The 18063-nt window shown below is 37.9% G+C and overlaps 1 long non-coding RNA gene across 2 annotated transcripts in view; it reads right to left on the bottom strand.

Annotated features, from left to right (window-relative positions):
- Nucleotides 1-508: 508 nt before the first annotated feature.
- The window catches only part of LOC122550620, a 36439-nt gene continuing 18884 nt past the window's right edge, over nt 509-18063 (bottom strand). For both annotated transcript variants that reach the window (XR_006311900.1, XR_006311899.1), the window contains exons 2-3: nt 1956-2039; nt 509-1865 (exon numbers count right to left, since the gene is read on the bottom strand). This is a non-coding gene — a long non-coding RNA (uncharacterized LOC122550620). The remainder of the gene's footprint in view (nt 1866-1955; nt 2040-18063) is intronic.

Below are 18063 nucleotides of genomic sequence, written 5' to 3'. Positions count from 1 at the left end.
CCTTAATAGGCTTTGCAAATAAACTGATGAATTGGTGAACATGTATGGTTTACTGGTGGTGATTAATAAATTAAAACAAAATGCCTGGCTGATTTGGAGACGAGAAAATACCTTCAGTTTTATGTAAGAGAAATGAATAAATAAATCCAACCGTCTTTCATCTTGACCTTAATAAAGGTATCCCCTGCTTTTCGAACATTTGCTTTACACCAATTCACTTTGATGAAAGACCTACATTAGTACAGGTACACAATCCTTTATCTGAAACATTCGGGACCAGCTGGTTTTCGGAATTCGGAATTTTTCAAATTTTGGAATAAGGGACAGTTTGATGGTGAAATTTATAAAAATCTTACTGGAAAGCAGACTCACTGTGAGTACTATGGGCCCTGAGAGAGAATTGAGGCCTGCGAGTGCTGGGCCATGTCTCCTAAAACCCCCACGCTCCCCCCCACCCCGACCCCAAACACCATGTCTCATCTGAGTGACATGCATTGAGTGGATGTGGAGTTGGGTTAACTGTTTGCACGAGAAACAATCTTGCTAATGAGAAAAAAAACTTCACGAACAAACCTTCAGATTTCACAGCTTCTGGGATTTCAGGATTTCGGATAAAGAGTTGTTTACTTGTACCTGTTTTTGCTAACCGAAAGAGGATTTTCGCTTCTATGGAAAAGTGTGTGCACCGAGAGTGGCGCTGACAAATGCATTCCCTGGAAATGTTAATAGATCATCCTCTTCCTCCTTCTTCTACCCCCCAATCTCTGACAACTCTGCCTAACATACCATTACCGCCACCACCACCCCTCAGCCTTTTAGTGTGCTCATTGTCTTCCCGATTCTGGTGAGTGAAACTACACTGTACATATATTATTTCTACTTTATATATATTGAGTATTTATCATATCATTCCCGCTGTTACTATATATTAGTGTTACTTTAGGTTTTGTGTGTTATTTGGTATGATTTGGAAGGTTATGTTTTGGGTCTGGGAACACTCAAAGTTTTTTCCCTATAAATTAATGGTAATTGCTTCTTCACTTTACACTATTTTGGCTTATGAAAGGTTTCACAGGAACGCTGTACTTTTGGATAGCGGCAGACATCTGTAGACAGTTTTAAGCACAATTGCTTACAACGTGATATTCCAAACACTTTCTTGGGAATTTGGGCACTCATCGACCAGCCCTAATTAAGCAAATGGATGACTGCCATGTCTCCAAGCGTAAACACCTTGTAACCCTAACCATGAGTGATTTGGTGACAGAAAAAAAAAGACATTCATTTGCATCTAAAAGCGCTTTTGGATATAATCGAAAAAAACACCTTGCACCTCAGCATCGTGTGGTATAGTAGCAGTGTCCCTATTTCCGCTCCAGCAGACGTGGGTTCAAGTCACACTCCTTCCAGAATTGTGTCATAAATGTTGATTTTTTTTGGTTAAACACCTTGTAACTCGTATTCTCAGAAAAACAGTCTGGACTACCTCTAATCTCTACCAATCAAACCACCGAGGACCACAGTCAGCAAAACAGGTTATATGACCCTTTTCCTTTCACCTTATATTGAAGCCACAACTTCAAACCACAATTTTACGCCTATTAACCATATAACTACTGAGGATGATAAGGATTGCGTTCAGATTGACATTAGCACCATGGGTTGAGCTTGATTTCTGAGTAGTTACATTTCATTGGTGAATCACTTGTGTTTCCAATAAATCGTGAAGTCATTTATCATTTGAATCCATTCCTCTGATTTACAATCTGTTCTTGAATTGATATTTGTCCAGTTCAAGTTGATGAAATTGATCAGCCGAGAATTAGTTGCCGTTTCTGGCATTTGTGTTCGTTGCATAGTTATTTCTGGTGAGCAAAGAAAAAAAACTTTTGATCTTAAGTCTCACTTGAATTTAGATAATTTTCTGGTTATACTAAATTAAATTACTTGCTTACCCCTTCATTTATAAACCTTTTAGCATTTTAAAAGCTGAATTCCGCCTCAAGTGAACCTTCTTGCATCCATCAAGAAAGTGAAATCTATAGAAGAGATCAATATCATTTTGATGCAAGACAAAACTTCACTCAGTATTATCAGTGATTTTAATAAGTTATTCTAAAATACCTGATTACATTAATCAGATAGTCCTGAGATTCAGATTAATATTGGATTGTTGTCAGTTGCTTTATATAAGAATATTTAATGGCACTCAAATAAATCGTTCATTTTTTACTTTTCCTTTATTGTGAAAGTAAGATTTCATTTTTAATCTCAGGGGATTATTAAAGATCACCTCTAAGTGTGCTCTACTGAGTATTAAAATTTTAAACTAACACCAGTGGCAGTGGATTATTTGGTCACTATTTGTTTGCCTTTTATGGCATCGTTTGCATTATTTGGCAGCTTTATTTGTGAATGCAACTATGACTAAATTTCAAGTGTAATTCATTGATTATAAATAAAGCATTGTTGTCTTCCTGAAAACAGAAAAGGAGCTCAATACCCAGTATCTGAACCTTTACCACAAATTCGCTTTATATTTAGCCAACTTAAAAAATCTGTCATTCATCTTCTATCCCATTCTCCTTAGATTCCAAATTCTTTGGCAATAGTTAGGATTTGAACCATATTTGATTGGAAGCACTCTCCCATGGCCGGCTTTCAATCATACTCCATCCTATTTTAATTAATTTTCAGTTTCTAAACACAAATTCTAATGTGAGGTAGGTAATGGATGGGACGTGATGGTGTTTGGTTAAGTTTTAAGAGCATTGCTTTGAATTAATGTCACATTATTTTGTTGGGATTGTATGTAAAATTAGCCCAGTAGAATTTCTATTTATATTTGTAATGTGTGTGCAAATCATTTGGGAGATGACTATACAATGAAAAGATTTCAAGCGTATTGTATTAAGAGACAAACAGAATGTGCATTTTTACTGCGTGTTACCATAAATTTACATCAAACAAATACATTAGGTATAGGAAAATAGGAAATAGGAGCAAAATTAGGCCATTCTACACATCAGACCTGCTCCACATCTCAAACAGATCATGGTGATCTACATCAAAGCCACATTCCCATGTAATTCTCATATCCCTTTAGATTTTTATGGTATCAAAAAAATGTGAACCTTGAACACATTCATTGGCTGAAGCTCCATATCCTTCTGGAGTAAAAATTCCAAAGATTCATCATACTTCGTGAAGAAATTCCTCCTGTGCTACCTAGTTCCGAACAGTCCAAATCCCCATCAAGCAATTAACAAATGTTGTTAATTGATCAATCATTCAGATATTTTCCAATTAATCTATCTATCCAGAAATGCTATTACAAACTAATTGAGCTGATGTGATTTGAACTCTGATCTCTTAACTCATGGAGGAATACTAACATGACACTACAAGAGCCTTTCACTTGATCAATAATTGAAACATAAAAGATAGGAGCAAGGATAGGCCATTCGATCTCTGGAGCCTGCTCTGCCATTTAACATGATCATGGCTGATCACTGAGCTCAATACCTTAATACTGCCTTCCCCCTTGATCCTTTTAGCCACAAGAACTATATCTACCTTCTTCTTGAAAACACAAGGTTTGGCCTCATCCACTTTCTGTGGTAGTGAATTCCATAGAGTCAGCGTCCTCTGAGTGAAGAAATGTTTCCTCATCTTAGTCTTAAAAGGTTTCCCCTTTATCCTTAGACTATGATCTCTGGTTCTGGACACCCCCACCATCAGGAACATCCTTCCTGCATTGAACCTGTTTAGTCCAGTCACAATTTTGTAGATTTCTGTGAAATCTTAAATCATTCTTCTAAACTCCTGTGAATACAATACTGATCAACATAGTCTCTCCTCATTCATACATTTGTCTTGCCATCCCAGGAATCAATTTAGTAAACCTTTGACAGCACTCCCTTTATAGCTAGAACATCCTTCCTCAGGTAAGGAGACTAACACTACATACAATATTCTAGGTTTGGCTTCACCAATACCCTATATGATTCCAGAAAGACGTCCTTGTTTCTCTGCTCAAGTCCTCTCTCTGTGAAGGCCAACATCCTTCTCTTTTTGCCTGCTGCACTTGCTCACTTCCTTTCAGTGACTGGTATATGACAACACCCAGCTCTCATTGAACATTTCCCCCTCTCAATTTACAGCCATTCAAATAACAAATACCTCCTTATTTTTGCTCCCAAAGTGGATAACCTCATATTTATCCACATTATACTGAATTTGCCACACATTTGACATTCACTCACCCTGTCCAAATAACACTGAAATGTCTCTGTATCCTCCTCACAGATCACCCTTCCAGCCAGCTTTGTGTCATCTGCAAATTGTGAGATATTCAGAGCACTCATTTAAATCATTAATATATATTGTAAATAACTGGTGTCCTCATATCAATCACTGCAGCATCACACTAGTCACTGCCTTCCATTTATTCTAAAATGCCCCATTTATTTCTACTTTTTGTTTGCTGTCTGCTAACAATTTTTTATTCGCCTCAACACATTACTCCCAATCCAACGTTCTCCAATCATATCCATTAATCTCCTACGTGGGGCTTTGTCAAAAAAACTTCCAAAAGTCCAAATAAATCACATCCACTGGCTCCCCCAATCAATTCTCCTGATTGCATCCTCAAAGAATTCTAGTTGATTTGTTAAGTATGATTTCCCTTTTGTAAATGCATGCTGACTGTATATGTTTTCTAAATGCTCTGCTATAAAACCCTTGTTAATGGCCTATAATTTCTTCCCTAATGTCAACAACAGACTCACTCACCTATAATTCTGTTTTCTTTCTACATCCCTTTTCATATAGTGGGGTTACATTAGCTAGCCTCTAATCTGAAGGAACTTTTCCAGAGTCTAAACAATCCTGGAAGATGACCACCAACATATCCACTTTCTCAAGTACTCTGGAATGTAGATGATCAGGCCCGGGGAATATATCACCTTTCAATCTCAACAATTTCTCCAACACCATTTTTTGATTAATACAGATTTGATTTAGTTCCTTCCTCTCACTAAACCCTGTGTTCTTCATCATTGCTGGTATGGTACTCATGCCCTCTTTTGTTAAGACTTGCAAAGTATGAATTTAGTTTGTCAGCCATTGCTTCCTTCCCCATTATAAATTACCCCTTTTCTCACTGTAAGGGACTTATGAGAAAGTTTATTGCCTTAAAAACTTGTCCTTAAATATTTAGACGAAAATGAAACTTTGAATTGTAGAACACATTTGCTGCACACTAGAAAATAGACAGGCAGGGAGGGTAAGACATTATGAACATTTGCCTTAATATCAGTGAATCTGTATAAACAGGACATTGAGTGATAACATTCACAGCTGTACCTTTGTGAAATTAATAACAATGTTTGAATCTGAACTCGAAACAAAACTCTACATCAATTAACTTCTGTCCCGAATTATTGTCCTTCACTATTAACTGTCTAGTTCAGAACGTGCAATGTTTTTGTTAAACTTTTGTGTTTGTGACATTACAGCCTTTGTAAACTTGTGTATAAAGATAGTCTGAGATAGTATGACGGAGGAGCCTGCTAGGGCTCTTCAAGAGCTGATGTTCTACTCCCCTGGGTCATTGGAATCCAATTAGCCTGTCTTATAGGTATCAGTGTTATGTTGTAATCGTGATGCTATTAGTAAATGAAGGGAATGATTAAAATTAAACTAAACTGTCTTTAAGAGATAAAGATCACAGAACGGCAGGTTATAGTCGAGCAGGTTTAATTGGAAGCATTCACTTTTGGAGCGCTGCTCCTTCATCAGGTGGTTGAGGAGTATAAGATTGTAAGACACAGAATTTATAGCAAAGTTTACAGTGTAATATAACTGAAATGATATATTGAAAAAGACCTGGATTGTTTGCTAAGTCTCTCATCTGTTAGAATGACCATGTTGGTTTCAGTTCTTTCATATGTTAATCACAAAACTTTTTTAACAAGTTACATTTTCAAGTGAACTTTTAACAATTGGTGTCTGTCAGCCCAGATAATGTATCTGGGCTAATAGACACCAATTTTAAAGTTCACTTGAGAATGTACCTTTTAAAAAAGTTTTGTGATTAACATATGAAAGAACTGAAACTAACATGGTCATTCTAACAGATGAGAGACTTAGCAAACAATCCAGGTCTTTTTCAATATATCATTTCAGTTATATCACACTGTAAACTTTGCTATAAATTCTGTGTCTTACAATCTTATACTCCTCAACTACCTGATGAAGGAGCAGCGTTCCAAAAGCTAGTGCTTCCAATTAAACCTGTTGGACTATAATCTGATATTGTATGAATTTTAACTTTGTAACCCCAGTCCAACACCGGCATCCCCAAGTCCTGTCTTTAAGAGATTTTTTTTATTCCAGACTACCAAAGATACAATCTCCGGGATGAACTAAGAGAGGCTTACAGGTTGAGTCCATAAGGAATTCCCTGGGTCATCTCAAATCTATACTTTATCACTTACATTAGGTTTCACCAATAGTTTTCTCTCTGCATAATAAGTAAAACTTTTACAGTCAGTTCTTATGTTCCTGGAAGGTTACTCTCATGCTCTATTTTCCTTCTTAATCAATCCCTTGGTCCTCCTTTACTGACTTTTAAACTGTTCCCAATTCTCAGATCTGTTGTTTTCTTCTTTCCAACTTGTATGCTTTTTTTTTGCATCTAATACTATCTCTAACTTCCCTCATAAACCATGGTTAGACCACTGTTCTCTTTGCACTCTTGTGCCAGACAAAAAATAGACAATTTTTTGTCATTCACCAATTTGCTATTGTCTATCCAAGGTCACTCCTTTCAGTATATTTCCCAATCCATCAAAGCCAACTCATGCCTCACACCATCATTATTTTCCTTATTAAAATTCAAGACCCTATTCTTAGAATCAACTATCCAACTCTCCATCTTCGTGAAGAATTCTATTGTATTATGATCAGCCAACCTCAAAGGGTCTCATTATCAATTATTCCTTTCCCATTGCATAATACCCAGTATAAGATGACCTGATGTCTAGTTGGCTCCTCAATAGATTGGTCCATTCCTTATAAACAGCATGACTTCCTCCTCTACGGTACTGTGAAAATTTTGATTTATCTAATCTATATGCAGATTAAAGTCACCCATAATTATAGATGTTCCTCAGGTTTCCTGTTTAATGTCATTCACAACATGATGACTACAGTTTGGTGATCTATGTACCACTCCCATTAAGGATTTTTACCTCCTGGTTTTTCTGAATTCTACAATATCTGAGCTAATATCTTTCCTCAATATTATGTTTATATTCTTTTTACAGAGTAATGCAATTCCACTGTCTTTTTCTTTTTGTCTATCTTTTCTAAGTACTTGATACCCCAGATATTTAATTCCTATCCATAATCACACTGCATTCGTGTCTCCAACTATATCATATCCGTTTACAAGTAATTTGTGTGATTAATTCAACCACTTCAATTAATTCAGGCACAAAGCCTGAAGCCTTAACTTATTAATGTTCCTTGTCACATTTGTCCTATTTTGGCTCTGGCCTTCTTTGATTCCATCCTTTGGTTCCTCTGCCTATCACGTCTTATTCCCCATTCTGTCATTTGTTTTTGTCCTTGATTCTCCTTCCTCTCACACTTTGCATAGGTTCCCATTCCTCTACCAAATTAGTTTAAACTCTTCCCAAACATTGAACAAATACTCTCCCAAAGGCGCCAGTCCTCATCCTGCCCAGATGTAACTCCTCTTGTATGTCCTGGTCCCACCTCTCTCAGAACTGGTCTTAATGTCCCAGAAATCTGAAACCCTACGCCTCACCATCTTTTTAGTCATGTGTTCATCCAATATATCCTGCTATTTCTACTCTGACTCACACATTGGTATTGGTAGTAATCCTTTTGAGATCCTACTTTTGAACTTGCTGCTTAACTCCTTATATTGTGCTTTTAGGACCACCACAATGTAAGCTCCACAAGTGAAACTGAACCATTTAGAATCCATCTGTATCAATCTGCATCTCAAACAATAAACAGTTTCACCAATATTGCAACTGTAAGTGGTAATAGTTCAGGAATTAGCAAGTGATATTGGAACAAAGTCTAACAATACCATATCAGATTGGTGCAAAAGATACAGTATTATCATGAAGGAAGCTTAGGTGTGTTTCTGATACACACTTCAAGTGCAATTATCCTGACTAAACAAAGTTTGGATGATCTCTTTATATTCCGGTGATAACATTTTAAAATTTAAAATTTAAAATATGGGTGTCTCCAGGACCACCAAAATTTGGTATTCCACATCCCAGAAATTATGCACTTACTTTGGTGGAAAAACAAGTGTCCAAAATTTCTGGATGCTTTCATATGGAGGATATAAAATTCCTTATTTACATTACCATATGATTAGAGGAACAGAACTCAATGGGAATCTGAATATTTCTCCAACTTTTAGCTGAATTGTTAACATCCATCCTTATTCTTCAACATTTCTGACAGAATCTGAGGCTATTGGTAAAATTGTCCATCATGAATTTTAATACTTATTGTACATGCTCTAATAAAACTAGGCCAGTGCAAGCCATAGTATTATAAAGCTGGCATTTGTCATGTCTTAATAGCATTTGCCTAATTTATCTTAACCTCGTATGGATTCAGATAATTTGCCCTTTAATTTATGGATCCAAAATAATTCTCCTTTAGATTTCTCCATCAGTTTTTCTTTCTGTCGGGCTCATCGATTGAAGCAGTTACATAAACAAGTTGCCATATTGTTTCTAATGAAATGACTTTAAAAGTTTTTATTTTTGTTCAATGACAGATATTACAAGTGAAACATTTCTAAAACAAACATTTAAATGGTACTTTTCTCATGGAGTGTGCAACATTTATCTTGGTTATTAATACTTTTACCGCAGTCAAAAGATTTTGCACCGAGGCACCATACCAGAGTTTGAGTTCATAAGACCACATGATAATAAAGAATTAGACCATTTCCGCATTTTGAGTCTGCTCCACCAATTAAACATGGCTGCTATGTTTCTCAACCCCTTGTCCTGCTTTTTCTGTTACCTTTGATGCCCTTCCTGATCAAAAATCTATTTATCTCCATCTCAAATACACTCGAAGACTTGGCCTTCATAGCATTCTACGGCAATGAATTACGTAGATTCACCACCCACTGGCTGAAGAAATATTTCTTCATCTCAGTTCTATAGGTTTGTCCCTTCACTCTGAGGTCCTCTGGTCCTAATCTCTCCTACTCCTGGAAATATCTTCTCCACATCCAATCTATCAGACCTCTCAGTATCCTGCAAGTTTCAATCAGATACCCCCCTCATCCTTCTCAAACCCATCAAGTACAGACCAAGAGTGCTCAACCACTCCTCATATGAAATCCTTCATCCCTGGAATCATTCTGTTAACCTCCTCCAAAGCAAACACACCCTTCCTTCAGTACTAGGCCCAAAACTGCTCACAATATTCCGAATGTGGTCTGATCAAAGCCTTGTACAGCCTCAACAGTACATCCCTGTTCTTTTATTTTAGTCCTCCCAAAATGAATGGTAACATTCCTAACTGAGCTTGTATGTTAACCATAAGGGAATCATGAACCAAGATTCCTAAGATCTTTTGTGCTTCAGATTTCAAAAACCTTTTGCCATTGAGAAAATAGTCTACACCTCCATTATTCTTAGCAAATTGAATAACCTTACAGTCTTCCACATCGTGTTCCATCTGCCACTTCTGTACCCCTCTCCTAACCTGTCAAAGTCCTTCTACAGCCACTTCAATGCTGCATGCCCCTCCTGCTATATTTGTGTCATCTGTAAACTTGGCAACAATGCTTCATCCAAGTCCTTGATTTATAACATGAATAGGTATTTAGATTTAGATTAGATTACATTACAGTGTGGAAACAGGCCCTTCGGCCCAACAAGTCCATAACAACCCGCCAAAGCGCAACCCACCCATACCCCTACATTTACCCCTTACCTAACACTATGGGCAATTTAGTATGGCCAATTCACCTGACCCTGCACATCTTTGGACTGTGGGAGGAAACCGGAGCACCCGGAGGAAACCCACGCAGACACGGGGAGAACGTGCAAACTCCACACAGTCAGTCGCCTGAGGCGGGAATTGAACCCGGGTCTCTGGCGCTGTGAGGCACCACTGTGCCACCGTTCCGCCCACCAAATGGTGACTGAAATTATGTCAAAGTAAGATCATATCTATCTGTTCCAGTTTTATTTGTTGCCAAACACTCATCCTTCAACCAACACTTCCAAAATTAACTGGTCACTCACTGCATATTTGTGAAGCATTATTGGCAGTAAATTAAAGTCATTAATTGTGAAGTGATTTCAAGATGCTAAGAGACATGAACGCAAATACTGTAGTATAATTTTGTTCCCAAAGATGAAATATGGATGTTTCAAATACTGACAAGGCTCTTTCAATTGTGCACTTTCTATATCCTGTATTGATCCTCCTAATTTGTTTTAGTATGTGGGCATGTCAAGTACAGAAATGGAAATTGCCAATGACTCTGTCCTAAATCAAGATACATAATTGAAAATTAAGCGAACAGTAAAATATTAGTCAGCCAAACATTTTGCTGCTTTGTAAATTTGTTAGGAGAAAAGATTCAAGTATTTATTATTTGAAGGGGAACATTTGAGCCCTTCTGTCATCCTAGCCAGCATTTATCACCAAATTTACACCTCAAAACAAAGCTAGATAATTGTGAACATGTTCCTGATATTTGATGAATCACCTTGTTGTTGCACAATCCCTCTAATTTGACAGCTACATCTTACATAATGGTAATTTTGTACTTTATTTTGCATCCAAAGGAAGAGACGATTGGTTTTTATCCTCTGTCTGGAAACCAGATGCATAGAAATAACTAGGTAGATAGAAATAATAATCAAAAGAAACAAAAATACAATTGCCAAACTAATGCAATCAGTACAATGCCTCTCAATCAAGACAATAAAAAGGTAATACCTCTTCATCCTTTATAGCTGGAGAATTACCATCCATTTGCTTAGACATCAAATTATATCTGTACAAAGCATTTAATTTGGAAATGTAGTGACTTCATGAAGAATTATTGGTGGTACAGTGTTAGATGTTGGTTTACAAACCAACATGTGCCAAACAAAATAGTTAAAGATTGAATTTTTCCGTCAAGTCAATGGCAATTTTTTTCTTTCTTCATTCATGGGATGAGAATATCACTGGCTAGGCAGTATTTATCGCTCATCCAGCACAACATAGAGGGCCAAAGGAGCCTGTACTTTGCTGTTCTATGTTCTATCCCGAAGTTAAGAGTCAACCAGATTGCTGTGGGTCTGGAGCCTCATGTCGGCCAGACCAGGTAAGGATGGCAGTTTCTTTCCCTGAAGAACATTAGTGAACTAGATAGGTTTTCCCTAACAATTGATTTATGGTCATCATTAGACACTTAATTCCAGATATGTATTGAATTCAAATTCCACCCAGGTCCCCAGAACATTACCTGGGTCTCTGGGTTAACAGTCCACTAGGCCTCTGCCTCCCCTTATAATTGGATCTAATATAACTGATCTGTAACTGATAATTACTACATTGGCATTATAGACCATCCCTGTAACTCTGACTTGAAATACCCTTAAATTTATGTAATGAGTAAATTGTAGGCATGATTATAAACATAAATTCCACTATTTTTCTTGTGTCTTTTGTCAGGAATTTTTAATTTTGATGAATACTGTTTTTTTTGTTCTAACATCACACTGGCATCCCCTATCTGAAGAGAATTACGTGCAAACCCTCAATTCATCCGCAGATATTCAAATTTTATAGTGCTGCACTTAGGTTAAATGCTTACCCAGTAAACAGCTCATGTTTCGACAGATCCATTTACCAGATTCTAAAACCTTAGAATGTTTCACACTTACTGTATTTTCCCTTACCTGTTGGCCCAAAATTTGCTGATAAAACATAATCATATATGATTGATGTAGAATCATTAAGATGCAAACCAGTCTATATATAGAAGAGATCTCTATGAATCATCATAACTGCTTGCTGGTATTTGCTGTCCTACCATTATTTTTTGTAAACCAACATCTAACACTGTACCACCAATAATTCTTCATGAAGTCACTACATTTCCAAATTAAATGCTTATTGCACTCCCCACAGAAAGTTAAATTGTGAAGTAATTAATAGCACAGATATCCTTACACTGATGTGATCATTATTAAAGACAGTCAGTCAACCTTTCTTGTACAAGATGTGAATGATTAACAATGTAGAAACTCATTTTTTCAGGTTGTGAATTTTTAAAAGACTTTTGTAAGGTCAAATTTTACTTTTACCTTAAAAATTCATTAACCTCTTTTACAAAAAAAAAGTTCACATAACATGGGCATTTTTGCCAAATTCAGAATTTATTTCTCATCTATAATTGTCCTTGAGATGGTGGGTCACTTTGAACAGCTGGGCTCCACTTTGTAAAAATATACCTATAGTTCTGTTTGGCATGGAATTCCAAGGCATTTGTCCAGTAATAATTAAAGAAAGATGATATATTTGCAAATAAGGATGGTGTGTGATTTAAAGATGATGGAGATTCCATGTGCCTACAGTTGCATGTCTTTGTTTTAATGGCAAAAAAATCAGAGATTTGGAAGTGTTGTTGAAAGAGCTTTGGTGAGTACTCCATCTTGTGGGTAGTATATTCTGCAACCATATGGTGGTGAGGGGTGTAATAATGTGGAATTTCAGATGGTGAATGGGGTGCCCACCAAGTGAAATGCATTGTCCTAGATGATGTCAAGCATCTTTCATGTTGAACCTTTACTCATCCAGGCAAGTGAAAAGTATTGTAACACAATTCTAGCTTGTGCCTTGTAAGTACAGCAGAAAGCTTTTGGAACATTTAGAAAGTGAGTCACTTAGCCACAGCATTTATCTGGCTGATCTGGTTGATCTGTTAACTTTCTGGTTGATGGTGCCTCCCACAATGTTGATTAGAAAGACAAGATGATAGTAATTCCATTAAATCTTAAGGGCAATGATGACACTGATGCCTGTGTGGTACACTTGCCATATATTAGCCCATGCTTAGATTCTGTCTTGGCTTTATTGAATCCTGCACAGACTGCTTCCTTATCTGAGGAAATACCAATGGAATTTAGTACCAGACATTCATTAGCAACTATGTTGATTTCTGACTTTATGATGGAGGAAAGATTAAGCAGCTGAAGGTGGTTGGGCCTTGGACATTACTTGGAACAGCTCCTGCACTAATGTCCTTCTGCTGAAATGATTGGCTTCCAATGATCACAACCATCTTCCTTTGTGCTCAACATGACTCCAACTAGTGGAGCAAAATTTGATCAAATGTTGTTTGATGTCATGGATTTTGATTCTCAACTTACACATAGAATTCAATGCTTTGTTCATACTGCGATTTTTCTGTCTCTCCACGTCTCTCTCAAACAAATATTGCTTTCTCTCTTCATCTTCATTGGGCTCACCCTCTTATATCTATTTGTCGATCTTTTAATTCTAATGGATAAGGAGTTACATTTCTTATTCCATTGTTCAACGGCATCCTCAGTAACTGTAGTTATTTGCACTTGCAAAAACTTCTTTAGTACCAAATACTTGAATGCCCAAACATCATCTTTCTTTGTATTGCTATAGTCTTAGCAGATCATAGGGCTGCTCTCTCATAAGTTAGGGCAATGACTGGTGGTAATTTAACCTGACGGTCACCAGACATCAGGCAAAGGGAGAGATTAAGAAGTAGAGTCCTTCATGGTAACCCCAGCCCATGATGGGAATTGAACCCATGCTATTGGCATCATGCTACTTTACAAACTGACCATCCAGCCAACTGAACTAAACCAATCCCTGCCCAAACGTACATGAATGAGAGCAACAGGACACACTATACTGCAGAATCTGGATCTACATTTCAGGATTGTTATTTCAGTGTTTTTAAAATAATCTAGACATCAGAAGATTTATTACACATGAACATAATTCGACTTCAAGCTCAACAATGAAGCATAAATTCATTAATCAGTAAAACTATTCCCACAATGATTACTGGATTGACAGTTTTGAAATTTAATGTTTCAGTTTAAAGATGTATTTTGATTAAAGTTGATCTTAATATACAATGCATGTGCATCAACTGTTTGGTTAGAACCTCTTTAAAGTGAAAAATGTCTACTCCAAATTTATTTCAGATGGAGAAGAATGCAGGAAAACCATAATAAGTTAACCAGCCCTTGAACCTGCACCCAGTCACTGAAAACATAACCAGTCTATGATTTAACTCCATATCCCTCATTTGAATAACAGATAACTATTAATCTGAATTAACCATTGACCCAGCATCAACTGCTCTTCTGGAGAGGGCATTCTAGGTTTCTAATGTCCTTTTCATGTGGAAATAATTTTAACTTCACTCCTGAAAAGCTGTGCCCTCAAACTCTAATCTTGCCAACCAGTGGAAATATTTCTTTCCTTTCTCTGCCACTTTTTGAAAATATTTTATCATGTTTCTCCTTAGTTTTCTACATTCCAGTGAATGTTGGACAATTTTGCTTAATTTGTTTCTCACAATTAATGCCTGCAGTCCAGGTGTCCCTCTGATAAGTCTACACTGAGCTCAATCCAAGGTCAATATATCCTTCCGAAATTGTGGTACTCATAACTGATCACAGTCTGCTCAAGATGTGACCTAACCAATGCTTTGTACAGATATAATTTGATGTCTAAGCAAATGGATGGTAATTCTCCAGCTATAAAGGACAACATTGCATTAAGCTTTTTGATTTTTTTTTTCTCTGCCTGCTCATAACATGTTAGTGTAGACAAGCAGGAGGCTGGAAGAACACAACAAGCCAGGCAGAATCAGGAGGTGGAGAAGTTGACTTTTCAAGTCCTGAAGAAGGGTTACATCCGAAACATCGACTTCTCCACCTCCTGATTCTGTTTGGCTTGCTGCGTTCTTCCAGCCTTCTGTTTGTCTACTTTGGATTTCAGCATCTGCAGTTTTCTTGACTCAACATTTTAATGATCTACGTGCATGGACCTTAAGTCTTCCGTTATCTGCAGTGCTTCTAGCTTTTCACTATTTAAAAAGTATTCTCATCGATCACTTTTAAATCAAAAGTGGATGGTCTCACATTGTCCCATGTTTCCAATAATTCTGCTCCTGCATTTATTTTGTTAACATTGTTGTTATTTTATGTTTGTGTGTCTCCTGATGATGCAATGTCCCACGTCTGTTAGCGCAGTGGCTGGTGCAGTGGTTAGTCTACTAGCCATATCTTTATGTCAGCTCTCACTTCAGGCTAGCAGAATAACTATTGAGAAAAGAAAGCTTAGTGCATAGGCCTGTCCTGCCTGTACTGAGTCTCGACATCTTAAAACTCTATGAAGTACTTCTGTACGCCAGTCAATGTAATCTGGGTACCTTACAGATCCAGATTAAATGACAAGATATTCTGAGTAAACCAGGTGGCCAGATGCATGGTTATGCAAGTTTACCAGCATATAGTGACATCCCACTGCCCAGGAACCAAACTCCCAGCTTGTGTGTGTTCCAGGAGAGAAGAAGGCAAGTAAACCCTGACAGAAAATCTGGGTTGGAGTCCTTTGGATGGTAACCGGTTATTCATCAGGCAGCTTTCTAGCAACTTCTACTGCAGAATTTACATTAAATAGTGCTGATTTTGGGAAATACCAACAATGCCAAGATGGGCGGGAGAGCTCTAAATTTGGGGCAAGTTTACCCAGGCCTCCCTCCCTGGAAAGGGCACTTCTGCTTTGTGGATAACATTGTTACACACAGGAAGAAACAATTATCAGTTGCAAGCTCTCATTCAACTCACATAAAGCACAAGCACCAGGTGTTACCTGTAAGGGCTGGAGAAACAATTGTGTACTTTGGATAGCTCAATTTGTGCAGTTAAGTACTATCCTGCCATGACTTGTTTACTTCAGTGAGAACTTTGAGCTAATCTATTTACCACGCAAGACCAGGTAATGTCACCACAGTCCTAAAGTGCCATAGGGCTGCTCCCTCGCAGACCATGACAATTGGTGGTGAGCTAAGCTGAGGCTTACCATATCTCGGACAAGGGATGAGGTTGAGAAGGTACGACCTTTATGGTGGTCTCAACTGGTGTAGGAATTGAACCCATATTGTTGGTGTCATTCTGCATCTCCAAATAACTTACCTCCCCCACAGGCAATAAAAAGACATCAGTTGTTCACATTGCAATCTGGAACATTAGGACCATGCATCCTGCCCTCACTGATGATCTTCTGCAGATTATTACATTGCAGGGGGCTGCTGTCATTGATAAACTGACTTACAATGTTCAGAATAGACATGGCTACACTCAAAGAAACAAAGCTCATTCGAAGAGGCTTCTATAAAGAGAATGTTGTTCTTACAGAAGAAATTGAAGATGCAACATGTAAGTGTGGAATGGATTTTACATATAAAAACACTGTACTCACTATGATTCAACCGTCACCTCAGAAGGCTTACTTTACACTCCTCAACATTCGCAGGCCCAGTCAATATCATATGTGTCTATGTCTGGACATTTTCATTTAATCCAGATGTTCAAATTCCTTTACCTGGATATGTGCATGTATTTATAGTCATTTCAAAAGATTTAAAAACTGTTTGTATTATTCCATAACTGTGTTGTAAATTGATGTTGCTGTGTTTATTCACGAAAATTTAATTGACAGTCATTTTTATTCTAAGCGAGCATATATTGGGAACTGAGTAAAAACAACTTACACTGGGACTCATGGAGAAGTGGGAGTTGAGATGCACAGTGCACTCCTCCCTCCCAGCCATAAAGCTACTGGGAGCTTGCTATCAGGCTGAGACCAATAGTTCACCTACATCTGTAAGACAATAATGTTTGCAGGCAAGACTTGAAGTTGATCAGGATCAGAGTCAAACCATAAGAAGTCTCAGCTACTGACCGGAGTGGCTGGAGGCAAATAGTCAAGAACAGGGAGAAAGACAAAGGACAAAGCAAAAAAATAAACAAAAGAGAGAGATTGCCAGAAGGAAAAAAACATCAGTTGACCTTAGGCCAAAACAATTCATCTGTACCAGTTGTGGAATGGCCTGCCACTCTCAAGGCAGCCCCTGTATTCACAATCGATGACTTAATACAGAAATAACATGAACTTCAGCTGCAGTCTATACACTTCAGAGACAAATGGATACCATCCACACAATGTACACTGCTTAACAATGGCAGCCTCCTTGGACCACCCCCTCATTTCTGATGATGAGCTCATGTTCTAAACATCGATGCTCCAGCTCCTCGGATGCTGCCTGACCGGCTGTACTTTTCCAACACCACATTCTTCGACACTGATCTCCAGCATTTGCAGTCTTCACTTTCTCCCACCTAACTTCAGTGTCAGGAGAAAACTTGGATTGTACTATTCCATCACAGATTCTAAGTCTTTAATATGATGAACAACTAAGATAGATCTCTGGAGGGTGCCACAAGTTGCATCCTGCCAGTTTATCAGAGTCATAGAGATGTATAGCACGGAAACATACTCTTCGGTCCAACCCGTCCACGCCAACCAGATATCTCAACCTTATCTAGTCCCACCTGCCAGCACCTGGCCCATATCCCTCCAAACCCTTCCTATTCATATATCCATCCAAATGTCTTTTAAATGTTGCAACTGTACTAGCCTCCACCACTTCCTCTGGCAACTCATTCCATACACGTTCCACCCTCTGAGTGAAACAGTTGCCCCTTAGGTCTCTTTTATATCTATCCCCTCTTACCCTAAACCTATGCGCTCTAGTTTTGGACTCCCCCATCCCAGGGAAAAGACTTTTTCTATTTATCCTATCCATGCCCCTCATAATTTTGTAAACCTCTACAAGGTCACCACTCAGCCTCTGACGCTCCAGGGAAAACAGCTCCAGCCTGTTCAGCCTCTCCCTATAGCTCAAATCCTCCAACCCTGGCA

The sequence above is a fragment of the Chiloscyllium plagiosum genome, chromosome 6 (genome assembly GCF_004010195.1).
Source record: "Chiloscyllium plagiosum isolate BGI_BamShark_2017 chromosome 6, ASM401019v2, whole genome shotgun sequence".
NCBI classification, from domain to species: Eukaryota; Metazoa; Chordata; class Chondrichthyes; order Orectolobiformes; family Hemiscylliidae; genus Chiloscyllium; species Chiloscyllium plagiosum.
This window is presented reverse-complemented; position numbering and strand designations above follow the sequence as displayed.